This window comes from Schistocerca americana, chromosome 8 (assembly GCF_021461395.2).
Source record: "Schistocerca americana isolate TAMUIC-IGC-003095 chromosome 8, iqSchAmer2.1, whole genome shotgun sequence".
Taxonomy (NCBI): Eukaryota; Metazoa; Arthropoda; class Insecta; order Orthoptera; family Acrididae; genus Schistocerca; species Schistocerca americana.
Window position 1 is genome coordinate 336922810 of NC_060126.1, and position 9564 is coordinate 336932373.

The following is a 9564-nucleotide window of genomic DNA, read 5'->3' on the forward strand; positions in this document are numbered from 1 at the left end:
GTCTCAGCGCGCCAGCTCGATTTGCGTCCATTGGCGAGGACGAAACACTCTTCCGCCCTCGCCCCCCCCCCTCTCCCTCTCCCCTCCTTACCGTAGTCGTGTACCGTCGGTTGCTGTTACGACAGCGGAGCCTGGGGGAATGGAGGGGGGGGGGGGGTGTAGACACAGCAAGTGACGAGGCAACTGGAGCAGCGTCGGCAGCCGGTACTGAGCCCCAATTGTATTGCATCATTGACCTTACGACTGACCCAGAATGCCAGCCGGAAAACGAGGTGGAATGCATAGTACTGCAATGGAGCGCAATCATCATGGTGCTGACCCGCAAAGGGTCGTGATGTGGGGTGTGGGCCCCTTGCTGGCCCACGGCGTGGAATGGACCATCTCCAGAAGAGTTCTGTTGCCGACTCGATGATGGCTGAGGCGTTTAGTCCAGGTCATAGGTTGGCGGCAGGATCACGCTAATTGCAAGGGTAAATTTGGCTTCAGTGGCACGGCTACAAAGCTCCTGGACCCTACAAGAAACGTGGATCTACCTAATTATTTTACAGTTGTGCCGCACTCCCAGATCTTCCGTCCACCGTACAATCTGAAAAATACTTTTTGATTACCTTTATACATTGTCTACGTTGGTGTAGAAGGCGCCGGACGCTATGGTGAGTGTAGTAACTGAAGCAGTGTGTGGTGACACCATCCATGAACAACTCCGCTGGTGAAGAGCTGTTGCAGGGCTGACAGCGGTAAGATTAGAGGAAGAGGAGCCAAGCTTATTCCCATGTGTGGTGTGTGCATAGCTTGTTCATCCGCTGTCTGCAAGTGTGTACGAAGTGCTCCGATTCTCCGTTTCATTGAGGGCGACAAGGTGCACTGGTGATATGACGAGTGCAGTTGGTTGCACAAAAGTCCTCACATTTTGCCGACACAAACTGAGGTCCGTTGTGTCACTAGCAACTCTGGAAGACCTTCAATGCAAACTATGGGCTGCAGAAACTGTAGTGTGCGTGGTGTTGACATTGAACTCATAGACACGACAAAAGGAAACTTGCTATATGCGTCCGTGGCAATCAACCAACAAATGTTTCATTGGGGTTCAGCAAAGTTCAAATGAACGTGCTGCTAAGGTGTTTCTGGTTTTGGCCAGTCGTAGAAACGTTGAGGAGGTTCTGCTTGGTGTTCTACAGAAGCATGTCACTGTACCATCACCTTTTCTATTCGAGCGTCCATGCCGATCCCAGAATAGTGTCAGTGAGCCAATTATTTGGTGTGCACCACGCCCCAATCACCCAGGTGGAGCCAGCTGAGAACATGTCTCACCCCACGCAATTGTTCTCTCTCAGTGCGTAGCAAAATAACACTGTGAAACACTGAAGAGTCATACTGACGTCAAAGTGTTGGCAGTTCACTGGGCTAATGGTTTGTTTCAGTGCGCGAGGCGCAACAAAAATCTACAGGTCCGGGGGCCATTGCCCTTGCCTGGTCGACCTTCCGGTGATGTAAGGGGACTTGGTGCAGAGCATCTAAATCATGTGCATCGATGTGACCACATGATGCTTCCGATATGTCAAAGTCTTCATCTGGTCCCACAGGAAAACGCACGAGAGTGACTGCATTGGCTTGCTTGGACACGGACCTGTAAGTTATCTGGTACTGATAATGTGAGAGACTCAGAGCCCATTTTTTTTGTGCAATTTAGTTAGGAATAGGCTGGTCTGGGTTGAAAATTGCAAGCGGTTTGTCGTCAGTGGCTAAGTAGAACTGCCTTCCATACAGGTACTGATGAAACTTAGTCACTCCATAAATGACTACAAGAGCCTCTTTCTGCCTGCGAATAACTGAGAGAAGTTTATAGGCAAAAGCTATTGGTCTGTCAGCAGAACCAATTCTGTACTCCACCAATGCTATACGAGGATGCGTCTGTGGCCAAGACATGTCTTCAAGGATCTAAATGGAGCAGAGAATTATCGCTGTTCAAAGAGTCTTTCAGTTTCTGAAATGCTATGTCACATACGTGGGACCACACTAAAGGTATCGTCGGAACATTTGTGCAGTTCTTGAATAGGCTCCTCATAGCTAGTTCTGGCCTCGTAGTAGGGAATAACTTCTCACAAATGCGGTAGATAGTGACAGTAACGATGGACAGCACCTTGAATTTGGTGAGCGGCCATGTCTGCTTCAAATTGTGGCAAATGTTTCAACAAGTCTTCCTTCTCTTCTTCAAATGGAGGCAGCAGCGAAACTTGTGTTGATTGTAGCGACGGTACAGTGGGTGACGGACCTTCATTCTGTTCCCCGGAGTATTGGTTTTCTAGTTGCATTATCATTTCTCTTCCAAACACCAAACCTCCAAGTCTTCAAGCAAACATTTCCGATCTTACACTGTCTAGCGCGCAACCCAATAACTCCTATCTGGTTCATAAACTGTTTCTTCTCTTGGCAATTCACAAAACTAGTTACAGTCTTCCCAGCGAGTCATTTCTTCAAGTGTTTTTGTAGATTGCTGAATTGTCAATAAAGCAGTCGACCAACAACTGACCCACATGTTTGTAACAGAAATACCAGTGATTTGCTAAAGCGTTCACAGTTACTCGCGAATTGACAGCCTACCTCTAGCTGTCTCAGTATAAACAGGCAATCTTTCCAGATGGAAGTAAACACTTCAGTTACGCCACTCCCGTCCGCCTTTCGGGAAAGTCTCATAGTAGTAATCATGGCCTGGCGGCAATGTATTACAGCATCTGCATGTAGCGTAGCTTTGTAAGAAAGTGAAATGTTGACTATAAACAGTTCAGTCAAGAAGATGCTACTGAGGGATGCTGAAGATTAGGTGTGTGACTAATGAGAACTGAATCGAAATGGAGACACGATAACTTGATGGCACTTCTTGATGGAAAGATGGAATCGGTTGATAGAAAATCTTCTGAAGCGCCAAGGAATAGTCAGCTTGGTAACGGTTAGCGCGGAGCCGCTACTTCTTTTAATAAAGTACCTTCGGAATTGGCACCCCGCTTGCCAACAGCGCTCGGCAGACCCGGATGGTCACCCAAGCATGTGCTAGCCAAGCCCGACAGCCTTTCACTTCAGTAATCTGACGGTAGTCGGTGTTACCACAGAGGGGAAGCTGTTGGCAACAACGACATCGTGACTGTTATTTCAAATACCTGTAAACGCAATCGCCCAGTTTCAAATAGCACATACTTTCGGCTATTCCAACTATAGTTGCAGGAATTTAGGTAGAGCATATTCAAGAGACACACTGCCTCACTTCAGTACAGTAGTCTTTTTCGTAACTGTTGAAACCAGGGACAAGTCCTTTCATATAATGGTCAAAATTGTCTGTTGAAAATCAGGGACAAGTCCTTTCATATATTTGTCAAATTTGGCTCTATTTTCTACCGTGAAATACTTTCCAAAAAAAAGAATATTATGAAGCCACGGTGTTTTATTTATCAGTCTGAACAGAACGTACAACATTCTGTACGAGTTTCACTTTGCCGCGGAGTGTGCAATGATATGAAACTTCCTGGGACGTTAAGACTGAGTATGGGACTGAGATTGGAACTCAAGGTCTTTGCCTTTCGCGGGCAACTGGACGTGAAAAGCAATGGTCCTGACTCCGAGTCTTGATCCGGCACACAGTTTTAATCTTTCAGAAAGTTTCACTCCTAAAATCAGTTTGACACTTGACTTATGAAGCATCACATTCCAGCGTAACAAAACTGTCCGCAGAATTACCATTCACGACCTTCCAAAATTTTCGTTGACTGCGATGGAATTTTCGAATATGTTCGATTTTCAGTCACAAATGGAGTTACGGGCTCCAATTAAAATACAGCTAACTATCCAAAATGAGGCATATTTCGAATGGTGTTTGGCCCGTGCAACAAATAGATATTCAAAAAATCGTGACTTTAACATATTTATACCCAAATCTTTTTACTGACACGCTTGATAGCTTGATATTAACTGATTCTCTGGGATCAAAACCTTTTCATCGAACGCATCCACGTCTGTGGACAGCCTGATTTCACCCAAACCGAGGTATTTTCATCTTACCTATTCACATCTGTGGCTGAAAAACATACGCTCTTCCACAACTGACTTGTGCAGAGGCAAAATCACCACATTACAAAGGTTTAGATTTTACGTCGATTCATTAGATCAAGTAACATACAACGCCGAAATGTTACCACTGAAAGGTACACTGTCACCTTTCTTTCACATGTCTCTCCAACCACAGATTGTGCTCCGCGTCTAGAAAGGGAATCTCAAAATATGATAATTATTTCTTCTGTGTTTATACGGTATAACTTTTCGTATCTGTACTCATTGATTTTTACTGCACAACCGAAAACCTTCCTGTGAACATTGTTACTTTTATTCTTCGCTGTGAGGCTAGTGTTGTTCGTAAGGCAGCTCCCAGTTTCATTTACGACCCTTTATGCAAGACATGATCAGAGGTCTATCGAAAAGTTCGATCTTTAATTGAATTGAAAAAAGATCAACACACGGAAAATTGGCTTTTGCGCTTAACAGAAAGCGAAAGGGTATTTCTATAATGGAGAGGTTTTTATGTGACGATGGTATGGAAGTGGAGGATAGAGAGTATACATAACAGACAAGCACAGTCAAAGATGACGTTCCTCTCTAAAGATAGCCGACTAGTTTCACACGTAGATCTTTTTGAGGAAATAATTTCTTAGTGCTTATATCTGAAGTACAGGACTGTATGGAAGTGAATCATGAACCTGAAAACCGGGAAAGAACAGATTCGAAGCGTCTGAGATGAAGTGGCACCGCAGGGTGCTGAGAATTGTGTGGGCTGATAAGACGAGAAATGAGAAAATTCTCAGTAGAATAGGGCAAATACAGAATGTGTCGGAAACACTGGAAGAAACATCTGGAAAAAATTTATATTTCATTAGAGTGAGTAATGGAAGGCAAGAATTATAGATGAAGAAAGAGAGTGGAATGCGTCTTGCAAATAATCTATGTTATTCTGAAATGAAGAAGGTTGGCAAACGAGAGGAAGTCGTAGGGGTCGCATCAAAAGAGTCTGAAAACTAATGTAAGAAACAAATGAGGGCTAGACATTCAGCACGCGGAGCTGACATAACTATTGAGGAATAATGTTACAAGAGCTTCTTAAGACGTTAATTAATTCTGAGCGTTGAACCGTATTCGTGCTTTTTGACGGCGAGAAGGAGGTAGATATTGTCTACAAAACCATTATCTCCCATCGAGGACTTGCTAGTCTACGTGCTTTACGACATTAAAGACACTGAAAAGGAGCAGACGCTAATGAAGTTTTAATTATAACGTGTCTCTGTTATCGTAACCCACAGTGTTTTGTTGTCAACTTAGTTTCCAATATTTACTGCATTCCCCTTCTGACAAATTGGCAGTTTGTCTGAGCAGGGGAAACCGGGGAAACCACATTTATTCTGCTCGGTGGATACTGTCTGTAACTGACTGACTCGATATTATTCTTATACGGCATGATAGTTTTGGGATCGGAAGTACATCGAATTAATGGTGACAGTTTTTGTGGTTTCATATAGTTCTTTTGGAATGTAATGTAAATCACTGTCGCGCAAAGGCACAACATTTTGGAATCTGTTGCTAACAGATGTATTCATAACATAACGGTTTGGATGTTTGTTGTACCGAGAGAGGCGGCGCAGTGGTTAGCGCACTGAACTCGTATTCGGGAGGACGACCGGTTCATACCCGCGTCGGGCCATCCTGATTTAGGTTTTTCGTGATTTCCCTAAATCGCTTGAGGCAAATCCGGGGATAGTTTCTTTGAAAGGGCACCGCCGACTTCCTTCCCTAATCCAAGGGGACCGATGACCCCGCTGTTTGGTCCCTCCTCTCCCCGCCACCCCTCCGCCCGTCCACCCAGATCAACCAACCAACCTACGTTTATAGTAGTGACGATTTCCTGGTGGTCGTGGAGGTGTATCATCAGTATGATTAAGAATCGTGTCTCTGACAGATTGACTTTGGCTGCCACATTAGCCAAGTATCCATGAGGGTACGTAAAACAAAGATTTTTATTCTGGGCTATATAAGGGAATTGGTAAGTAAAAGATCAATCGTTTTCATTCTTCAGATAAACAAATACTGCGCTTTAAAGATATACTTTCCGTAAAGCAATCCGTCCATGTGGAAATTTCAGCATATGCTGAAACAATGTATCTGAAAACAAACTGCGTAAATGAGCCAAATATTTTGTTACAAGGGATTTCTGTCACATAATGCACTGCAGTATATAATTCCACCTGTATGCGTATGTCAAATGAATGAAATGAGCTGATCAAAGCGTTATTAATTCTGTACGCTGCCTCTCGTTAATGGAAACGATAGCTATAGAACTCCAGCAACTGGAAAATGTACTGTGTTAACATACCCTCGATGCAAAACATTATCGGCGATTAAATGAAACTGGAATACTTCCCTCACTATTTTAGATTTTGTAACAGTATGTATAGGTATCATTTGCCTTTACATTTAAGAATGATAGATTTTTCATTTGATGTATAACAGTTATTTTATGTGAAATTTAAGATATCATTTGACAGCATATAATGCTGCAAGAAATTAGTGGCAGCATAATGGGATGTTGCCGCTTTGAGCAGAATGTAGATATGTTTTAGTGATGTATCACATCAAAACGGCAGTTCTAAATACCTTAAAACGCTGTGTTAAAAAAATGTAAAAATCTGTCGAAAAGATAATGACCATTTCACCGTCCATTTCTGCAAAACATTTACCGGTACTTCACATTACGTTGTTCGTCTTGGATGGAATGGGCGTATTTCCATGTCACTAGCATAAGTTATTTGCAACTAATTATGAGTTTACGTTGACGTAGCTCCTTTGACGAAACTTAAAACGAAGCTATTCTAATGCTACTGCGTGAACCCCTTCTTTGCAGTTGTTTATTATTGTGGTTTGTCGCGTACAAGTCAGGCTTATGTGCTGATTTCCTACGTAACGTTCTACCGATGTTACTACAAGATGTTACACTGCATGACACATTGGCGATGTACTTCCAACACGATGGATGTCCGGCACATAGCTCGCGTTCGGTTGAAGCGATACTGAATAGCTTATATCATGACAGGTGGGTTGGTCGCCGAAGAACCATACCATGGGCCCCACGTTCACCGGATCTGACGTCCCCGGATTTCTTTCTGTGGGGAAACTTGAAGGATATTTGCTATCGTGATCCACCGACAACGCCTGACAACAAGCGTCAGCGCGTTCTCAATGCATGTGCGAACATTACGGAAGGCGAACTACTCGCTGTTGAGAGGAATGGCGTTACACTTCTAGCCAAATGCATTGTGGTTGATGGACATCATTTTGAGCATTTATTGCATTAATGTGATATTTACAGTTAATCACGCTGTAACAGCATGCGTTGTCAGAAATGATAAGTTCACAAAGGTACATTTATCATATTGGAACAACCGAAATAAAATGTTCAAACGTACCTACGTTCTGTATTTTAATTTAAAAAAACCACCTGTTACGAACTGTTCGCCTAAAATTTGAGCCATATGTTTGTGCCTATTACATCGCCATCTATCTCAAAGCGAAAAAAGTGGTCCAACTAAAACATTCATATTTCTTTACGTACTACACGAACATGTAATAATATGGGGGTTCCTATTTAAAACAAAAGCATTTGATATCCGTTTGGCCTATGGCAGCGCCATCAAGCGGGACAACTATAGCGCCATCTGGTTTCCCCCTTCAAGCTATACAAGTTTCGTTCTATGTAGTTTTTTCATTTGACGCTCATTTCGTGAGATATTTGGCTCGGTCACGATCAATGGACCACGCTGTGTACAAAGGACTCCGAGCAAAAGTTACATGTGACTACCTGTACTTAACCTGAATAGCCGACTTTTGCATCGCTGACCGCTGCGAGATGGGCAGGAAGACAGTCATCGAGTTTCTGGACTATCGATAGGGATGTGGAGCGATACCGACTCCAGTGTTGTGGCAAGCTGCTCTAGGTTTCTGGGTTCAGGATCCATCGTGTGAACAGCCCGATTAAGGAGGTCCCACAAAGCCTCGATTGGGTTTAAATCTGGCGAATTTGGTGGTCAGCGGAGTAGGGTAAACCCATTCTGGTGCTCCTCGGATCACTCAAGCACACTGCGAGCTTTGCGACACTATGCATTGTCCTGATGTTAGCATAGTGCGGAGGAAATTAAACTGTATGTGGGGTTTGGCATGGTCCACAAGAGTAGACACTAACTTCTGTTGATCCACTGTGCCTCCACAAATAACGAGATAATACGAGGAATGCCACGACATAGTGCTCCTTCCACCAGCCTGGAACCCTCCGAAGACTGTTGCAGGGTTTTTGCTTTCTGACGTTTCACGGCCTACAAGCCCACTCCCAACTGTCATCTTGAAAGGCCAACTGTTGCCACTCAATGGACGTCTATTTGTGGTAATGGTGTACATTTTATAGCTCCGCCGTCAGTGAACAACTTTTAGAATCGGTGTGTGAACAGGCGCCTGCTGAGGAGGCCCATACGCAGCACCATTCCCTCAACAGTCATTGAGAAGACGCTGTTGGTAGCTCCTTGGTTCATCTGGGCTGTCGGTTTCTCAACAGGAGCACGTCTCTTTAACTGCACAGTCTTCCGCAGCCGGCATTCAGCCCTGTCATCTATGCCTCGGTGCCGGTGTTGGATAGCATCATTTTGTCACTCACGCTGTTATTGCACAAATTGTCGAACATAGGTGATCATATGAATATGGGTGGACGGTGTACAGTGTAAAGACTGCCAGAAATGGAGTGTTCAAAGAACTTTGATCATAAGAAAATATGGAACGAAACAAGGACCCTCAACAACCTCAAATTAGATACAAAGTAATTACGATTGCGAAAAAGAAAAATTCATGGCTGGGTAGAGGAAGCCTATATTGCCCAGTGCCAACTCTGTGTTTGATGATAGCTCGTACTGGCCAAAAATACATGTAAACTTCTCTACAGGAATGCACCGTTATCCAAACTGACATGGTACATTTAGGCGTGGCATGTTTACATAGCTAATGAACATTCAGACTATTAAGGTTCCCAGGAGAGCTTCTGCAAAATTTGGAAGGTAGGAGACGAGGTACTGGCCGAAGTAAAGCTGTGAGGACGGGGCGTGAGCCGTGCTTGGGTAGCTCAGTTGGTAGAGCACTTGCCCGGCAAAGGCAAAGGTCCCGAGTTCGAGTCTCGGTCCGGCAAACAGTTTTAATCTGCCAGGAAGTTTCATATCAGCGCAGCGCACACTCCGCTGCAGAGTGAAAATCTCATTCTGGAATCATTCAGACTATTGTACAGCACCATAGTGTTGTAAATCCGTGATTTATTCAGTTGATAGCGTGTGCTGTTCTATGTGGTGAGTGAGACATTTGAGTTGAAGCAATCGGCCCATTTTTTGGGTTGCTCCTAATTAGTCAGGTTTGGCAGTGGGTGGAACAGAAATCATTATGACATGTACGATTGTTGTAGGCGATGAGAAACCTACGCGAAACGTGGCGAGACCAAGAATA

General features: G+C 44.0%; 1 non-coding gene across 1 annotated transcript; it reads left to right on the plus strand.

Annotated features, from left to right (window-relative positions):
- The first annotated feature begins 9181 nt into the window (after nucleotides 1-9181).
- Trnac-gca lies at nucleotides 9182-9256 on the plus strand. Its single transcript has one exon. It is a non-coding gene; the product is annotated as a tRNA-Cys (tRNA).
- Nucleotides 9257-9564: the final 308 nt, after the last annotated feature.